Genomic DNA, 19,849 nt, shown 5'->3' with positions numbered 1-19,849 from the left:
CCGCTACGGCTAGTGCTTCCAAGGTCAAGTTCAGGACTACGTGCGGGTCCCTTGATCCTTGGCGGCCGCCCCCTGTTTCTTCCCATTCCTTCTCAGGCGCTTATCAGTCCGACCCCGCTCACAAGAAGCACAAAGCCCCAAAACCTTTCAATGCCCCAGCAGTACCTCCATCCGTCACACGTCAGCCATTGCAGAGAGCGGCGTTGCCTAAGACGGGATCTGGCACTGAAGACATGGAGCATGAACCTGAGCTTTTTGAACGCGTGCCGGTTGTCCCCACTACTTCGGAGACGGAAGACCAACAGAAGGACGCTCCACCAACGTCAGGAACATCGAAGCCAACAACTCCGCCCTCTAAGGTGCGCTTTGAGTGCGGCATTGTCAAGGATCACCCTGACGCAGCGGATGTGATACTCAAGAAGATGTTTGACGTCACTGTGCCAAATGTCACCATATCCGAGTTGTTGGCCATGGCCCCGTCAGTGGCCGAAGGGATGAAGAAGTGGGTTTTGCGTTGGCGCGTCAAGGTTGGAGCGGAAAAGATGAGGGTGTTGTCTGGGACGCTGGCGGAAGACTCGGAAGGAGAAGGACAGATTGACGGCATGAGGCTCTATTCCTGCCCATTGGGAAATATGCCGTGTCTGGTTGGCGAAGAGGAGAGTAACGCCCTCCCATTAATTGACTCTGGTTTTCAGTTGACCATGGCTAATAAGTTCAACATTAGTCCTTGCGTGAATTTCAGCTCTGCGGTGTATGGGATCGGAAATCAGGCGTGTGAATTCATTGGGGTCGCGGAAGATGTTCCAATTTGAGTGGGGAAGACAATTTTTGGCTTGTGTCATTTCTGGATCACACATATGGATGGGCCTCTCATTTTTGGTCAACCGTTTCTCATGGATTTCAATGCAACCTTGAACTTTGACAATCAAGTGGGCAAGCGGATTCTTTTGCCGGACTCAACAGGCCACAAGATTGAATTCTCTTTATGCTCAGTGGATTCCGGACGCTGGAAGCGTGACTTTCCCGGGCATGGTTGCAAGGCTGTCCTTTCTCATAAAGGGAAGGCTTGTGACAACCCTTTGGAGGGCTGTCATTTTTTGTAGACGCGGTTGATCCGGGAGGCGGCAGATCTAATCTAGAGTTCCAAAATCTTGCCGCTGGATCAACTTCACCCCTAGGAACTCATGGGCGCTATTTCTCTTTTTGTTCTCATTCTCATCAGGAAAACCAGGCAGAAAAAGTCAAAAAACATGCAGAAAACTCTCAAAACTTTAAAAAAAATCATTTCTTTTGGCTCTTCAGTTTCCCCAATAGTTTCCTTTCAGTCTCCTCATGTTTCTACCAAATCATCTGAAGCTTTGGACGTGTTTCAGGGCCCTGGGGCCTCCCTTTTGATGGACGGTTTGGGAAAAGCGGTTGGAGAGGAGGAAAAAGAATTGGTGCTGAGGTCGGGAGAACTAAAAGTAAGTTCCTCCCAGTTATGCACCTCCCAGGGCTCCACTGCACTGTTGAAAACATTACATGCCACATATTGTGAAGCCCCCGCGCGCCGCTAGGTTTCAAAAGAGGTATCACATGAACCCCATCCGGCCACGTATATCTTGTAGCTCTCATTTCCCCCTCCTAGCCGGCAGAGATCACCGCGACCATATCTCTCCCGGCTAGGTAAGCCGTTTCTTTCCTTTTCCCTTCCTCTTTACTTGTTTTCTGTCTCTTCCCATTTTTGTTCATGTACTTACGGAGAGATCACCGCGACCATATCTCTCCCAGCTAGATTTGTCCCGTCCTATCAGCAATACAGACCCGTGAACTAGAATCTCGCCTCGAGGTTCTTCTCTGTGTCCCCCACTCAACGGACAGTGAAGGACTCCCCTAATTGGAGTCCTTACACATATGTGAGCCCCTTCGTCAAATTGCTTTGCATTTACTCCCCAGCTGGCCCTTCATCCTATCAGTCACGCCTCCGCAATGAGGGAAAACTAGCGTCAGTTTCAATTCTGACTAGTCTCCGTAATGAGAATAAACTAGATACTTCCTATGATTTCCTCCGCAATGAGGGTAATCTAGTCCGACTCCGCGATGAGTCTAAACTCCTGAGCCTCTGCAACAAGGGAAAACTAAAGATCCTCCGCAATGAGGTGAAACTAGCGACTTACCGGATGGCGGCGGAGGGAGGTTTTGTGTATTTTGGTATAACACGGAGGATGGGAGAACTAAAAGTAAGTTCCTCCCAATTGTGCACCTCCAGGCAAGATGCCGCCTCTTCGTCAAAAACTCTATCCCGTGCCACACTTGTGAGCAAAGTGTTGGGGTTCCCTTCTTCATTTGCAGACAAGGCGCCATTTGAAGATTTTGCGGAGCACCAGACATGGAGGATGCTGGAATGTGGTCTCAGGGTACGATCTCAGCTGGCGCTAGTGAATTCGTGGCGCAACGGAGATTTTTTGTCCTTTGCCGCAAAGTACAAACCGGTAGCCAAGAAGATCAAGCCGGTCAATCAGTCAATGCCTCAAAATCTCCACCCTCCTCTCCGTTGTCCCCTGCTGTCGCGTGACCCTTATTGCTGCCTTCCCCAGTCGCTAGCGGGGCCTTTTGTACCTCAAGGAAGGGTGACTCAAGAGCGCCTTGCAGTGGTTGATTTTGGTCCGGAAGGCTGGTTGCGCCCTGCAGGACTTGATCTTATTAAGTATGTGCTGGCTGAACGCAATCTGGCCATAGCTTTCACGGGGGTTGTTGAAGGAATCCTACGGTCTTCCTTATATCATCCCGGTTGTGGAGCACAAGCAGTGGCAGAAGAAGAAGATTCCTATTCCCGCGGCGAAGTTGGACGAGTTCATTAAAGTGGTTCGCAGGCGCATTGAAACGGGAATTTACGAGCAATCCACGTTGAGCTATACGTCTCCGGTTTTCTGTGTTCTTAAAAGCAACGGCAAGATTTGTGTGGTTCATGACCTTCAGCCCCTCAATAAGGTGACTATCAAGGATGCAGGCATCCCACCAGCCACAGAGGAATTTGTCGAATCCTTCGCCGGAAGAGCCTGCTACAGGTTAGGAGATATTATGGGCGGCTACAACAAGCGCGCTTTAGACCCCATCTCTAGACCCTTGACGACGTTCAACACGCCCCTAGGGCGCTTTCAGCTTACGCATTTGCCCCAGGGGGCCACGAATTCGGTGGCCGTGTATCAGGCGCAAATGGCACGGATCCTACAAGAAGAAATCCCCGATCACGCCAGCATATTCATAGATGATGGCGGGATCAGGGGCCCTTTTTCTGAGTACAACAATGAGCTTCTTCCCTGGCACCCTGGAATCCGGCGCTTCATACGGGAATATGCGACTACTCTTGAGCGGGTCCTTTTCCGCATTGAAGAATCCGGCTTAACAGTTTCAGCCTCAAAGTTAGCGGCTTGCGTCCCTGCTCTTGAGATTGTTGGGCACGTGGTGTGTAAGGAGGGCCGCAAGATGTTGCAGACTAAGATGAATAAGATTCTCTCCTGGCCGACACCGGTGAACCCTACAGAAGTGCGTGGATTCTTGGGCGTGGTGGTTTATGTGTGAATCTTCATACCGCACTTGTCCAAAATTTTTCTCCCACTACGCCACCTGATGCGCAAGGATTCCAAATGGATCTGGACTGAAGATTGCAGCGCGGCGTTCAAACGCTTGAAGACTATTGTTGGCCAGGATATAGTTATGGTGAAAATTATCTACGGGCCAGAGGCGGGCAGGCTCAAGTTAGCGGTAGACTCCAGCTTTGACGCTGCGAGTGCTGTTCTCACTCAAGCGGATGCAAATGGGTTGGACCGGCCAGCCCTGTATGAGTCCCTACTTTTCTCTGACGTTGAGTCGCGCTACTCCCAACCTAAACTGGAGCTTTGCTGCATGGCGCGTATTCTAAAAAAGATGCAGACCATTCTGTGGGGCCAGCACTTTGAATTACAGGTGGATGCCCATTTGTTGATTGAAATGATTAACGCTCCGAGTCTACCCAACGCACCTATGACGCGCTGGGTCCCATTTATTCAGCTTTTTTCCTTTGAAATTGTGCACCAGCCAGGGAAATCTTTCACCATGCCTGACGGCCTTTCTCGGCGCCCTTGTGGAGATGACAAGTTGGACCCCCCCTCTGATTTTGAAGAAGAATCCCCGCACATCAAGGCGCGACATCCTTATGCGGCGGGTACGGAGGACGTCTACACTGGCTATCAGGAAGGTTACTGGCGCAACTTGGAGCAGTTCCTAGCCACTTTGCTCAGGCCAGAGGGAATGAACGCCAAGGAGTTTCGCACGTTGAAGCGCCGCTCATTGTTTTTTTTCTTGCAAGCTGGACGACTGATGAAGCGGGGGAGTCTCCTACCTCGTATTGTAGTGAATATTCCGTTAAAGCAGCAAGAGATACTGACCAAGCTTCACAAGGATCTGGGCCACAGGGGCTCCACGGAGACATACCGTTGAGTTGTGGAGCGCTTTTGGTGGCCGTTGTTGAAGGAGGCGGTGGCTAGGTGGTGTCAGAGCTGCAAGGCCTGCCAGAAGAAAGATCTCAGGCGCCCGCAGGAGCTGCGCTATCCCACGGGCAATTTTACGGTTTTTGGACGCGTATCTATGGACACCGTGCATCTCAAGGCGGGTGGCGCTAAGTACTTGATAGTAGCGCAGGACAACTTTTCAGGCTGGGTTGAAGCTAAAATTCTCAACAATCTGACGTCAGAGGCGGTGGCCTCCTTTTTACAGGAGCACTGGACTATGTGCTATGGCTTAGCGCAAGCCTACATGACGGACGGCAGCTCAGAATTTGGCGGCGCACTAGTGGCAATGTTAAAAGCACTACCTGGACAACATTGTGTTTCTACGCTGTACTACCCTGAAGGCCAAGTGTCAGCCTTGGAGCCAGCGCAGCTGGCCTAAAGTCTGCCTTTTATCTCCATTTTATACCTAAATGTGTTTATATCGTTTTATCCTTAAGACGTCAGGTTGTTTTGACTTCAGATTCTGATTTCTCATGCAATTTTGACCTTAGTGTTCACTGATCACTTTCCAATATCTCTACTCCTTTATAGAGTTTGTGGTTTGTGACATGCATGCGCAGCAGCGCCTTGTAGTTGCTCCTGAGCGCTCCAAACCACATGTACATGTGTGATTATGTCATCCAACTTTGAAAATTTTCAAAGTCAGGATCCCCCATGCAGCTGGAGGATCCACAGACTTCAGCACACCAGAACCACACCCCAGATAACCCTAGGATCACCACCAAAGAGATTACAACACTCTCAGTATACCTACAGTCACAGGCACCTGGGATATTGACAGTGCGTAACCTCTTCCACTGAACTTTGTTATCTCAGAGGTAAAACTCTGTGTCTGGCTTGATCTGTTCTTTTCTGCTGGCCTTTGCCTATTCTTGATCACAGGGCTGTCCCTCCATATCTACTGGCCTTTGCCTCTACTTGATCACAGGGCTGTCCCTCCATATCTGCTGGCCTTTGCCTCTACTTGATCACAGGGCTGTCCCTTCATATCTTCATTCTTTTTCTGTGGTTTTTGCAAGAAACAAACCACATAAATTTCCCTTTGAAGAACCTTGACTATCCAGATGGAAGCTAAAAGAATGTGGCTGGATTAATGTACTTGTCTAATCCATAAGCCCTCCACGTTTCTTTGGTGAGAGGAGGCTGTAGCACTCTCTAGCACAGCTTGGCAGCACTCTTCTGAAGAGTTAGCATTGCCAGTGGACGTGCATTCCCACCATAATAACCTTGAATACCTGCTTATCTTGAATGTGCTCAGTTTCTCTCTCTCTTTCTCTCTCTCTCTTATATTTGTATTTTCTTTATCCAAAGAAATCCAAATATTGCCCCCCATTTTCTTGTGTCCTGCTGTCACTATAGAGACTGAGGCTCACACCAAGGGATGGTGGAACGTGGCCACAGCCCTCTGAAGGCAGCTCTAGTCAAGTTAGCGGGCAAAAGCGGCAAGAATTGTCGGAAATTTTTGCCGTTGGTTCTGTTTGCTGATCAAATTTTGACTAAGAGAACGACTGGGTACTCTCCCTACGAGTTAGTTTTTGGCCAGCAGAGGGTGTTGCCGCTGGATTTCAAAATCAAGTCTTATCTAGGGGTCAATTGGGACCCTTTCCAGGATACCGCGGTTTGCTAGCCGCGCGTTCTCTTCAACTGGAACAAAGCAAGGAGACGTGTGAAGTTGCATATAAGAAGATGATGGATGCTTGAAGTGAATCGGTACGATACTGGGAGGAGAAGAACACGTCACGGATTCGGGAACCACTCAAGCCGGGCAATCAGGTCCTTGCCTACAACCGCTCACTGGAAGTGCAGTGGGGCCAGTTGTTTGTGCATCAGTGGAACGGTCCATATTGCGTCGTGGAGAATGTTCAAGGCGGTTCTTACGTCTTGGCGGAATTCGACGGCACGGAGCTGAAGCGGCGCTTTGCTGCGGATCAAGTAAAGAGGTTCTTCTCTTGCAGGGACATTATTGACCAGAAGTAAGTTCCCCTCCAAGTATGCATCTCCTGGGTAGTTACTACTGCAACTTTTGAAACTCTACTCTATGCCACGCTCGTGAGCACCGCGGACGCAATTGGTTTGCTTCTCTTTCTTTTATTAGGGCTTGGATTTCCTGTGGGGAAGGTACTGGACAAGCAGTCTAGGGACAGACTGCAAGTTGTGGGTGGATGTGGTGGACAAACTGGTACACGCGTAGGGGATCAAGATTTACGCGCATGGCGCGCGCCAGCGGACGTCAAGGTTCAAGACATCAAGGCCTTAAGCTCTCAAAATTCAAGGCTTTCTCAGTTTCAATGACGCGGCATGGCGTGCATCCTCACCTCAAGGCGTTTCAGGTTTTCTTTTTCTTCTTTTCTCTTGTTTCCATTTTTTTTTTATGTTTTTTTTTTCTCATGTCAGTTTCTTTTTCATCATGTTTGTTATTTTCTTTTCTTTTATGCGCTTCTTGGTTAGGTTTTGGATGAGAAGGGTTGGTTATGGTTTTGTTTTGTTTTGTTCCTGCTGTTTTGTTTGTTGTTGCGCGCGTGTGCGCGCTAGGTTGTGATGAGATGTCTGTGAGATGTCACAAACTCCAAGGTTTGAGTTCAGTTTGAACTCAGGCTTTGGAGCGGCATGGACCCACTCTGAACCAAAATTTTAGTGATCCATCAATCAAAAGGTTATTTTTCCTGGCATAGTTACACCAGTACTCCAACGTCTTTAAGGTTCATTTTTCCCCGCAACACCAATATCCTCCAACTATCTGATTTAGATCACAACCCCACCGGCAGTATCCCTGGCCCTCTCTCTCTCTCTCAAACAAAAATTGCTGACGCGCCACTCCAGCCGTCAGAAAATCATCCCCCCACGCTTACACAACTCACCGCGCTCAATCACGGCCAATCACCCCGGAGGGCTTATACATCTTAGTTCTCTTTTCTTTTCCATTCTCCTCCCCCAACTGCCGCTGGCTTAGCACTGGACGGAGTTCCTCAGCGTGTTGGGGCGGAATAACTGAACCACCTCTCGCGGTATAGAAGCTGGCGGAGGTCTCACTTGGAGTTGCTGTTGCAGTGGAGGGTGTGGGGGTGGCGGCTGCAGTAAGCTGGAGCCTCTGGGCGCAGTGGTTGTTGTTGTTGTGGCGGCGGCGCTTGAGTTCCTGGATTGGATTGAAGGGTAGGACACTGGTACCCAGCCTCTTGAGTCCTGTGCTGGAAATTTGTGGGCTCTGGGGTTGGCGTAGCTATCATGGGCTGGTGGTTACAGTGCGGGATCATAGCTGGGGATGGGTTGTTCTGCAAAGAAGGAGCGGCCGTAATCTGAGGCTATTTGTTGTTGCCTTGATTGTAGATGAGGCGCTCCACGTCGTTCAATTCCATCCTGGGAATCCAGTCTTGGCAGAGACGGATAGTTTCCTCTCCCCCAACTAGGTCTTCTATCATGTCCTGGGTTGTGGCCGCCTGGGTTAGGATCATTTTCATATTCCTCAGGTTCTGCGCCTCCCATGCGCGGACGAAAAGATTGAACTGATTGTTGAAAAGGTTCACTAGTCCTGAGATCTCCGGATCCTCTTGTATGAGCTCCATTGGGCCTGAAGAATCGGTTGGATGAGGCTTCTGAATGGGCGGAAGCAGGGCTAGATTCGGCGGCGCGTCCGGTCGTGAACCCTCTGGGTTGGTAGGCAGGGAGTTCATCGGAGTGCCTGCTGATATCATTGGCTCTCTCTCTACCGGGCGCGGCACTGGCGTTGACCTGTTGGATGTGAGGGCCAGGGACGTCTCTCTTGGATTGTACAGTGCCGGCAGTATTCCGGTATCTGGGGGCAACTCTTGAGGGAAATTGAGGAAATCCTCTCCCAACAGTGGTAGCGCCGACTCTAGCTCTTTGAAGCCGCTCTTCTGCTGCAGGGCTGAGTTGGTAGCGGAGCTGTTGTTCTGTGGAGAGTTTTCAGCCATTCCTGAGGTGAGGAGGCATAATGTTTTAGGTTTTGTTGGAGAAAATGGGATGAGGGAGAGTTTGAGTACCTGTAGGTTGGGATTTGGCGGAAATCCTTTTACTTTTGCGTGTAGTAGAGGAGGATTTCTTCTTGGAATCTTTTGCGCTGGACTTTGCAGATGGTTCAGAGGTCCAGTCAGATATCTTGACGGGAGCTATAGTTTTTCTACGGCGAGTTTTCAGAGCTTTTGCTGTAGCTATGGGGGTCCACAAGGTACTACTGATCAAGTTGCCGTTACACGGATCTGCTACTATTCTGTTGTCGTAGTTTTCTTTGTCTGCGCTAGTCTGCACCGTCAAGAATTCTTTTACGGTCAATTGCGGTAATTGTAGTTAAGAAGGAGGAGAATGTTTTGAGAGCCGTTTTTCTCTATCTCTTCTTGATCCAAAGATATAGAGGGTTCTAGAGAGGATAAGTCCGATGAAGGGATAAATAGTTGCGCAGAGGAGTCGCAATTCTGCACTCTCACAAGTACCCAGGAAAGTGATTTTTTTGAATTTTTAAGAATTTTTGTTTGATTTAATCAGGATGATCAGTCCTTTGGCTTTAAGCATTCTAGAATTATGAAAAGGATGAGTAAATTTCCCAATGAGGCCCCCAATTGTGAGCCTGAGTCTCTATAGTGACAGCAGGACACAAGAAAGAATGGGGGGAATATTTGGTTTTCTTTGGATAAAGAAAATACAAATATAAGAGAGAGAGAGAAAGAGAGAGAGAAACTGAGCACATTCAAGATAAGCAGATATTCAAGTTTATTCTGGTGGGAATGCATGTCCACTGGCAATGCTAACTCTTCAGAAGAGTGCTGCCAAGCTGTGCTAGAGAGTGCTACAGCCTCCTCTCACCAAAGAAACGTGGAGGGCTTCTGGATTAGACAAGTATAATCCAGCCACAATTTTTTAGCTTCCTTCTGGATAGTCAAGGTTCTTTAAAGGGAAACCTATGTGGTTTGTTTCTTGCAAAAACCACAGAAAAAGAATACTGTTAAGCAGGGACAGCCCTGTGACCAAGAATGAGGCAAAGGCCAGCAAAGAAGAGCAGATCAAACAGACACAGAGTTGTGCCTCTGGGATAAAAAAGGCTCAGTGAAAGAGGTTACTTACCGTCAATATCCTAGGCGCCTGTGACAGTAGGTATACTGGGAGTGTTGTAAACTCTTTGGTGGTGATCCTGGGGTTATCTGGGGTGTGGTTCTGGTGTGCTGAAGCTTTTAGATCCGCCTCAGGCAAGGGGGATCCTGACTAGGAGAAACTTCACAGTTTGATTATGTTATTTACATATGTACATGTGGTTTGGTGCACCTGGTAGCGCTGACACATGACAACTGCGCATGCGCGCTACAACTCAATAACTCAGGGAAGGAGTATAGTTAGAAAAAATTGGTAAGTTTTAACTAGGGTTAAAATTGCATGAGTAAAAAGAATATGAAGTCAAAACAAGGTTATATCTTAAGATGAAAAAGATATCAAGTGATTCATATGTAAAAAGTAGAAAAAGGCAGACTTTAGGTCAGCTGAGTTGACTCTAAGGCTGACACATGGAGAATAATCATTTCAGCGAGCTGTGCTTGCGATCAATCTTGGTTATAAATCCACACACCGCGGGTGGCCTGAGTCGATGAAGTCAAGGGAAAATTCAAGCGGCCTTGCTTGGGATGGATCAATCCACCCTTCTTGGTTGTGCATTGGTTTGAATGTTGCAAAAGGTGTTTTGTTCCCGCAGAGGAGCAGCCAGTTTGGCAGTAATTACACTCAGCCTTCTCTTTGCCATTGGATTCTACAGCAAGCAACATTCAAACATTCAAACAAAATAAAAAACCTGAAGGCTATTGGGAATTAAGAAATGCATAATCACTCCCCAACAATCTTGGTGAAATGATCCCAAACCCCGCTGGTAAGTTTGCGCTGCTTGGTTGGACTATTGTCTTGGGATTTGCTAGGCGCTGGAGTCCAAGGCTTGAGTGTTTCATCATTTCTTTCCAGGTTGGTACTAGGAGGAAACTTGATGTCGTCCTTGTTCTGAGAGGTTTGCCGCGCCATAGTCAGAGTCTCCATGGTTGTTGGCTGTTGCACAAAGTCAGATATTTGGCCAATCGGACTGACTTGCTAGTATATAGCATATCTGCTCCAGGGGATCCCGGTGGGCGGGGATACGGGGGGCGCCTGTTGGGCTACCCGGACCCGCCCAATTTCTGCTGCGGGTCTGGCGGGCCGGGTCAACTTTTGAAAATTCCCCAAAATGCCAGCCCAAACCCGGCCGGGTTTGGGCCCGCCGGATTGCCATCCCTAGTGACACTCTCCCTCACTGCATTATTTAATTCATCAGACATGCCTGGCCACTGAGTGCTCGGACTGGAATTGCACAACGAGTTCTGCAGTTTGGCACCGCCGGGCTGCTGAACTCGTCAGACCAAGTTGGTCTGATCACTCATCAGACTTGCTTGTCCAACGAGTTACTTCATGCAGTGCCTGCCCTCAAGACCATATTTAGACTGGAAAACAGACTGCAGAGTCTGTTTTCCCACTTGCATTGTCATTCTCTCTCTCTTGGTCACATCAGGTTATGAGCCTGTAAATCTTGCCATACCGGATTGTCATAATTCCTCTCTATTCACACGGTAGCTTTGAGTAAAATTTAATTGACCTGCATTATCTTCATCCTTTTATCATCATTGTTCGTGGGTATCTCAGTTTAGAGAGTAATTGTCCCGGGTCTATCTCAGTTTTTTTTTTCTCTCAACTGTACATCTTGGCTATCCTTTGGATCTTCTGGAGCATTTGGGCAACTGTTTTCATCTGCCTGAAAGTCTGAGTTTGTCATCCAACATTCCCAAAACCCTCTCTGACTATAAAAACAAGCACATAACAATAAAGCAAAGCAGCAAGCCATAAATGTGAAATTCTACCCCCTCAGTGTAGAGGCTTAGATGTTATCTTAATATTTCAAAGTGTACTCCATTCTATTTCCATTCCAGGAAACTCAGACAATCAGGTAGGTGGCCATATTCCGCTCGTGTATTTTGTTTGATTTTCTGGATTTTTTTTTCCTTATCTTTTACACCAGGAAAAAACAATGTTCCCTTTTCAGCAAGTGACATTTGAACAGCTCTGGCCACCTACACCACGGGTGAAGATTCAAAGTTTCCATCCAGAAAATTTACTGGATGGTACAAAAACCCAAAAACCAATTGGAATCATTCCGGTATGGTCAAAGGACCAAAAACCAATTGGAATGCTTCCGGTATGGTCAGAGGACCGGAATCATTCCAATTGCAATTTGGAGTTGTCTTGAAGTCGTCATCAGACTTTGTTCCCGCAATCCTTCATGATTTCTGCTCCCAGATCATGTTTACCGGCCAACTGATTGTTCAACCTGATTCCATACACCCGGTCATTCTTGTGGACCAATCCAAGTGGCAGGTTCACCAGGGACATTTTCCTCTTGCCCACAAATTTGAGAACATTCATGCGTTTGGTACGGCTTACATTTTCAAGGTCCACATGAACCCAATTGTTGGCTGCGTTGGGAATATTGAAGTAGTCAATCAAGGGATGAATTTGGTCAGATTTTTTCACCACTACAAGACACCAAATGGGTCCACGTTACCATACTGTCCTCTTGCATTGGTGAGATGTTGGTGAACTGACATGCAAATCTGTAGTCCAAGCCAGGCCATATCAAGCTTGCTGCAACACATGCACAAGGCCACAAGGATTTGCAAAACCTTCAATGCGGAGATTCTGTTAAGTTCTGTGGTGTTGCATTGCAAGCGTCCAATCATTTGGGTGGTTGTTTGCTTTTGGTGGGGGTAAGTGCTTAAGCCTGACAAAGAATGTATATCAATTTTCAATTTCCAACTAGATGTGTTTCTTGCAGGATGAGCGTGCTTTCAAGCTGGATTGGTCTGAGAAGAGTGCCTACGGATTAAGACACAATCCAAAGAAGTGTTTCAACCTCCATGCCCACGACTGGCAACCTGCAAACATCAGACAACAGAGGAAGAAGTGGGGGCACCGCAAGGATATCTAGGAAGGAAGTCTTGACAGCTCTGTTTGTGAGCCTGAGTCTCTATAGTGACAGCAGAACACAAGAAATGGGGGGCAATAGTTGGATTTCTTGGGATAAAGAAAATACAACTATAAGAGAGAGAGAGAAAGAGAAAAGAGAAAACAGAGCAGGTTCAAGATGAAGAGAAGTACTAGGTTATTCTAGTGGGAATGCACGTCCACTGGCAATGCTACTCTTCAGAAGAGTGCTGCTAATCTGTGCTAAAAAGTGCCACAGCTTCCTCTCAGGAGGGTATCTGGATTAGATAAGTTTAATCCAGCCACAATTTTTTAGCTTCCTTCTGGATAGTCAAGGTTCTTAAAGGGAAACCTGAGGGACAGCCCTGAACCTAGATTTTGAGGCAAAGGCCAAATGATAATAAGGGACAGCCCTGTGATCAAGATTGAGGCAAAGGCCAGTAGATTTGGAGGGACAGCCCTGTGATCAAGAAGAAGACAAAACCAGCAGACAGAGAAGATCAAGCAAGACACAGAGTTGTACCTCTGAGATAAACAAGGTTCAGTGAAAGAGGTACTTACTGTCAATATCCTAGGCGCCTGTGACGGTAGGTATACTGGGAGTGTAGTAATCTCTTTGGTGGTGATCCTGGGGTTCTCTGGGGTGTGGTTCTGGTGTGCTGAAGTCTGTGGATCCGCCTCAGGCAAGGGGGATCCTGACTACAAAAATTTTCACAGTTTGCTTATGTAATTTACATATGTACATGTGGTTTGGCGCGCCTGGTAGCGCTGACACGTCACAACTGCGCATGCGCGCCACAACTCAATAACTCAGGGAAGGAGTATAGTTACAAAGAGTTGGTAAGTTGTAACTAGGTTTAAAATTACTTGAGGAAACAGAATATGAAGTCAAAGCAAGGTTATCTCTTAAGATGAAAAGGATACAAAGTAATTTATATGTAACAAAGGTAGAACAGGCAGCTTTTAGGTCAGCTGTGATGACTCTAAGGCTGACACTGTTTATGAAGCTTAGGGCAACAACCCGTCAAAATTGAGGGTTTTGGGCCCTAGCACTATAACTGTGCTGATGTAAACACTAGTAATGTAAATTACTAAGCTTGTTACGTGGTAATTTAGCCACTAAAAGGGTTTTTAAACACTCTTTTAAAAAGAGGAGGATTTATTATGTAATTAATAATATATAATTATTAATTACAGGGAATAAATTTGGCGTAAAAAGTAGGTGGTAAGCGCTTAAGCTGATTGGCTGCTTGTCAGAGGCGGAGATCTTACAGCAACTACTTTTAAGGATAAAGCTTGTAAATATGCTAATAAGGGATTTTTGATATTTAAAGGTTTAATCCAGTGGATTTTATGTGCTGGGGATGGTTTAAAGGAAAAAAAGGGCTACAGTAGTAGCAGAGGAGAATATTCACGGCAAACTTACAGTTTATGGGCGGTGAATGGTCTGGGGGATCTTTTCCTGAGGGCCAAATAGGCCTCTATTTATAGAGGGGACTTCAGTGGGTGTAAACACTGAGTCCTTTTCTCCCTATGGGAGTATCCAGGGGTGTAGCCGTGAAAAGGGCTTGGCTGTGGGTAATTTAATTGTATTGTAATAGACTAATTTCCCTGACTCTGTCACATGACATGTTTATAACCAATTGTCATGTGAAAGAGCTTCAGTAGAAGTCTACATAATACTTTCACGGGGTATTTTTACACGAGTGATATTACTCATTAATGTACAACAGTTTAATTTTGTGTACATTGTTTGTTTTACTAAATTTATGTATGTAATATTATTTTTGGGCGCTTTCTGGGGCCAATTCTTATTTATACAATTAGTACATGAAGGAATAGGAATAAGGGGGTACTTTAAGTGGGTGACCCCCCTTAATTTATGATGAAGAATCTGATTCTGCAATAATAATTTAATAATAATTATTATTTACTAAGTTATTGCAGTCTTTTGGATACTTGATGTATCTCTAAGGCTGACAAGTCTAGGCTATGAGGAAGGAAACATCAAACGGGCGCAGCACTTCTTTTCCCCAAATGGGCTATAGAATTCCCATCCATGTAGCCTCTTGGTCATGTTCTTCACCTGAAATCAAAATAAGTCAATGTGAACACAATGCATGAAAATTACAGTGTTGGACTACGTGCAACCTTGCTTTTGCACCTTCAGCCCTAACTGGCCAGCAGACTACATCTTTAGCTTGCTGGCAGCACATGGTGACATTTAAATCAGGCAAATGCGCAAGCTTAGGTTAGGGGCAACAGGCGAAGTGACTAACCCTTGGTTCAACACCCCAAGCACGCAACCCAACGTTGCTTCTGTCAAGAGAGACAAGAGACTGAGGTTTGTGCAAGAAAGCCCAATCCCTGGCTGACCTGGATCATGATTTCCTTATATGGCCAGCCAGCCGCTCTGGCTCAGCCTGGAGGTCTCAAAGGATTTGCCACAACAGCCCCCCCCCCCCCCCCCACTCCAACAGAAGTTGAGACATCCAAGACAGTGAGATATGGCTAGATGCCTGCTGTTAGGCAGTCACTAAATACCAATCATTGTGAATCACTCTTTTCCATGTGCCTCTGGCATGGCACCTGCACATTGAACAAACCAATGCGGTTTTTCTAGGTGCAGCACAAGCAAGCAGTTAGCTGAGGAACACAAAGCAACTTTCAATAGCTTGAGGACAAGGACCAGGGGGTGGTATTTGTTTGCTATATTTCAAATGATGCAGGCAGGCACACTATCAAAAATCCAACAAATTAACACCAGTAACCTCAGAGACAAGAGGCATTGCCAGGAGCAGTGTTACTGGACATTTATCAATGTGGTGAAAAAAATCAACCTCCCAGCATCCTCAAAGCAGTGATAAAACAAACACCACATGTGCAGGCAGAAAGATTCCCATGTCTGCCTACACAGCATTCATTATGGGATGATATATGATTTATAGGACTGGATACCTGAGCCACTCTTCATCTGGTGATGATTGACTGAGATACAGTGGAGCTTGGGCAATCATGGGTTTCAACTGGTCAGGTGATTTGAAAAAAAACTCTGCTAATTACATCACAATTGAAAACATTTTTGCCTGGACAGCATGTTGCAACATGCCATGCAGAAAAGAGATGAGGTTTCTGTCACCCCCTCCCACCTCAGGTTTATCTGACAGAATAGCTGGATTGTACCACCTCAAAATGATAACCTGAACCAAGATGTGCGCATCTGCAGGTATGATGCACTTCTGGATTCATCTGTTGAGGCTCCTTGGTCACAGTGAAGTTGAACCAGATTGACCTTCTCTGATGGACACATGACTTGCAGGATCCTCAGCTGAAACACCCACAAAAGGGGCTCAAGTTGCGTCACACTGGAGTTGATCCTTGGGTCAGGTGAAGATATGGAAATTGCCATGAGGTTAGATTGCAGATGATATTAGCCTGAGTTGAACATAACATCACATTGACACATGCTTGAGTTGCTTATGTGTTGCGCATGTTTACATGCTTGATATTCACCAGGGTTACTGAAAGAATTTATGGTCTGGCACTCTCCAGAGAGTGCCACACTTTCTCCCCTGGTGAAAAGACAAACAAAAGACAACTTAATCCAATCTGGTACAAATGTTATTACAAAATCAATCTCAGGCCACAAAGAAATATAGGATATTAGATATGATGAGTCATATAAATAAGCCATTAAATTTGAACAAAATGGGTGTAGCTCAGGGTGATATCTTGAAACTGATTTTTTTTTCTGGAAAGTAGGTTTCAACTCTGCAAGTTTAAAGGAAAAATAATTGATGACTCTCCCAATCCCCCCCCCCCCCCCCCCCCCCCCCCCCCCCCCCCCCGTCCCCCCCTTACCCCCTCTTCCTGGCTGACTTAACAGACTATGTTTGCTCACAAAGAATTCATTGGAGTATGTAAAAATTACCAATTGGATCTGGTTATAACAAAATGAAGCTTTTACTGTGGTTGAAACTAAGACAGGGGTAAATAAAGAGAGAGAGAGATGACAGAAGGGCTATGATGTTGCAGGAAGAAAAAAAATGAAGATAAATTTCAAAAAAAAAAGAATTGATCAATATAATTTGATCAATATATGCCTTCCTAAATTCATCAATGTTTGTAGTGTGCCACCTTCAACGTTAGCTCTGCATATTGCTACAGTCCAATAGAAGAAGATTTTTTTGACCAACCTCCTGTCAAAATCTTTCTGCATCTGAAAGGAAAGGTCATGAAGTTGAAGAAGGCGCTGTATGGGATGAAGCAAGTGGCCAGGTGTTGGTGGAAATACTTCAAGCAGACAGTTGGGAAGTTAGGTTTTGTGGCCAGTGAAATTGAACCATCACTCTACCTTTTCCGGAAAGGTGCCGGTTTTGTGATCATTTGGTTGCATGTTGACAATGGTTTTGCGGTTGCTTTGGACATCTCCTTATTACACCAATTGCGCAATGGAATGATGAAGGACCTAGAAATCAAGTGGTCTGACAAAGTTGAGCAACTTGTTGGCATAAATTTTGAGCAACAGCGCAATGGGATCTTCCTGGACCAAACTCTGATGGCAAAGAAGATTGTGGAAAAAGTACCAACAGAAAACCTACCCTTGGACAATGGCGCTTAGTAAAGATAGTCTCGAGACTCACTCTGGTGTACCAGTTAATGCCACTGACTATCAATCAGTCTTTGGTTCTTTGATGTACCTGTCTAGTGGGATGCAACCGGATCTATCATTCCCTGTGAACTTGCTGGTGCGCTTCAGCACAAATCCTAGTGAGAAAAATTGGACTGTGTTACACTGCAAAAAAAACTGTGTCAACTGTGAGCAGTTGACATGTGGTAACTCTGAGGAAGCTTGTGGTGTTACACCAGCCTTACTCAAGGTTTGACTCAACCCAAGCTTTAATGCACAGTCACTGTGCACCTTGCACAGTGACTGTGCCAACAAAGACTCTTGTGCATTCAGGTGGAGTTACAATGGCAGCTTGGCTTGAGTATCCTGCATGTCCATTCTGACTTGTTTCAAGGAGTTGTATTAGCTGTATTAAAAACATTTAAAAAAAGTCAAATACTCCTTTAGGATGTCTAGCAGAATGAGAGAATTCTCTCAGTACACCCGAGTCTTGGGAAGAAATTGAGATTGTGTGTTTCAACTCAATTTGGCTAGAAGCGTTGTAGGACTCGTGTGGGACACTAAATATAATTTGGTGAAATATCCGCTGAAGGGGAAATAAATTGCTTAATAGGTTGAAAGGCTATTATGGCTTGCAACTGTGGACGGATGTGAACTGGGGCAGGGAACATGAACAATCAACTATGGGATATGTGATGACTTATTGCGGCAATGTGATAGCATGGGGCTCAAGAATACAAACAGTGGTGGCACTTTCAACATGTGCGGCAGAATATTTGGTGCTATCTGAAGGTTCTCAGCGATTGGCGCACATCATGAACATACTTGATGACATCAAGCTATATTCTCAAATCCCAATACATGTTGATAATGAAGCCGCAATCTTAATTGCAACGGATAACGCGTCAAAGAAGAAAACCAAATTTACAAAGGGCATTTTACTTTGTAAATGAATTGGTGTGGGCGAATGGGATCAAACTTGAATGGAATAGCACGGTAAATCAAGTGGCGGACGTGTTAACAAAACATCTTGGTGCGACAAAAATGGTGGAGGCGGGGATAAAGCTTGGGTTGGTCAATTAGAGTTTGCATGCGTGGGAGGGGGTGTTAGAGTTCAGGACACACTTTTGCAAACCTTGACGGTTAACTATGTACTTACACATGTACATAGTTGTTTAGCCTCTGTCAGTGACAGGACCAAACCCTAACCCTGTCACTTCCGGGCACGTACAGTTCAGCTCTTGCACGCCCGGGATCTTCTCTCTTTCCTCACCAAGATTGGATACCCGGGATTGACACGTGGAGAGCTGACCGCCGCCGGACTGTACCATGCAGGTTAGTCAACCTTGTTTAGCAATACAACTGAGATTGGATACCCGGGATCAACACGTGGAGAGCTGACTGCCGCCGGACTGTACCGTGCAGTTTCCGTACCTTGATAACATGTACACCTGCCTGCCAAGGGGCTCTCGTCAGGCAGGTATATGTACACCTGCCCGCCGAGGGGCTCTCAGCGAGCAGGGATGTGTATGCCTGCTTTCCAAGCAGGCACAGGGCACGGCCCTTCCCATGTAGAGGTGTGCACGCCCATACAGGGGGGCATGCATGCCCTTGCACCCCCATACAGGGGTGTGCATGGCCTTTAACTTGCACGCCCTCCGCAAATACAGGGCGTGTGGGGCCACACACCCTTTCCAAAGGGTGTGCAGCCCCACACACTCTTTCCAAAGGGTGTGCAGCCCCACACACCCTTTTTGAAGGGTGTGGGCATGGGTGTGCACCAGGGGGACGGGCATGCGTTGTGGTGATCCAGATCTGTTGCGTGCAACAAAACTGTCAAAACCTCAACTTACAGCCTAAAATACTAGCATATGATAGAATATTATTAGAGAAATAGATTCTACATACAAACCTAACCCTAGTCACTCACTTCAACTACCCAGCTAGCTCTTTTAGTTTAGAAGTTAGTTACAATTATAGGTTTAGTACAGGCCATACCCAGGTGGAAAGTCATATAAATCATAAAAGGCATGAATATACAGAAGAGTATAGTTAGATTTACTAGTTAGGCAGGCCTCCACTATTAGCTACAGATCACCTCACGCAACCTGCGTGTTGGAAACTGCAGCGACTAGGCCTCCACTCAACAACTCAACAGATTTTTGCGGACCTTACATTGATGCATGCAGTCAGAAAGCCTCCACTTTGGCAGTGCAACCAACCTAGGCGGCCTTTGCCTTAAAAAGTACAAATCACACATTGTCATGCGGAACATCAGTTTAAGTTATGCACCCCTTGCAGAAGGCAGTGCAATCCACAGGGTCACCACCAGTAGAAATGCCTTGGGTGCAGCCCTCACCAGCAAAAATAACTCAGAAAAGAATATATAAGGAGGCCCTCCTCCCACCATTTTTCCATCATCACCCAGGCACCCCAGCTCAGTGGTCACCAGTCCTCATTTTTGCCATCATCACGGAAGACACAGTCATCATACATTAACATAGAAATCTCATACCACGCTTCATCATCATTTCCCTCTGCTGAAACCATTAAAAAAACCCAACAAAACATATTTTCACTTGATTATATTCTTTGCCCATCTCGCCATATAGAGGTTGTATACGCATCTTGTACTTGTTAAAACTGATCTAGGTCTGATAGAGACTACTACATACAAGTTTTCTCCGTCATAAAA

Source organism: Puccinia triticina, chromosome 2A (genome assembly GCF_026914185.1).
Source record: "Puccinia triticina chromosome 2A, complete sequence".
NCBI lineage: Eukaryota > Fungi > Basidiomycota > Pucciniomycetes > Pucciniales > Pucciniaceae > Puccinia > Puccinia triticina.
The sequence above is the reverse complement of the archived record's forward strand: the minus strand, read 5'-3'. Positions refer to the sequence as shown.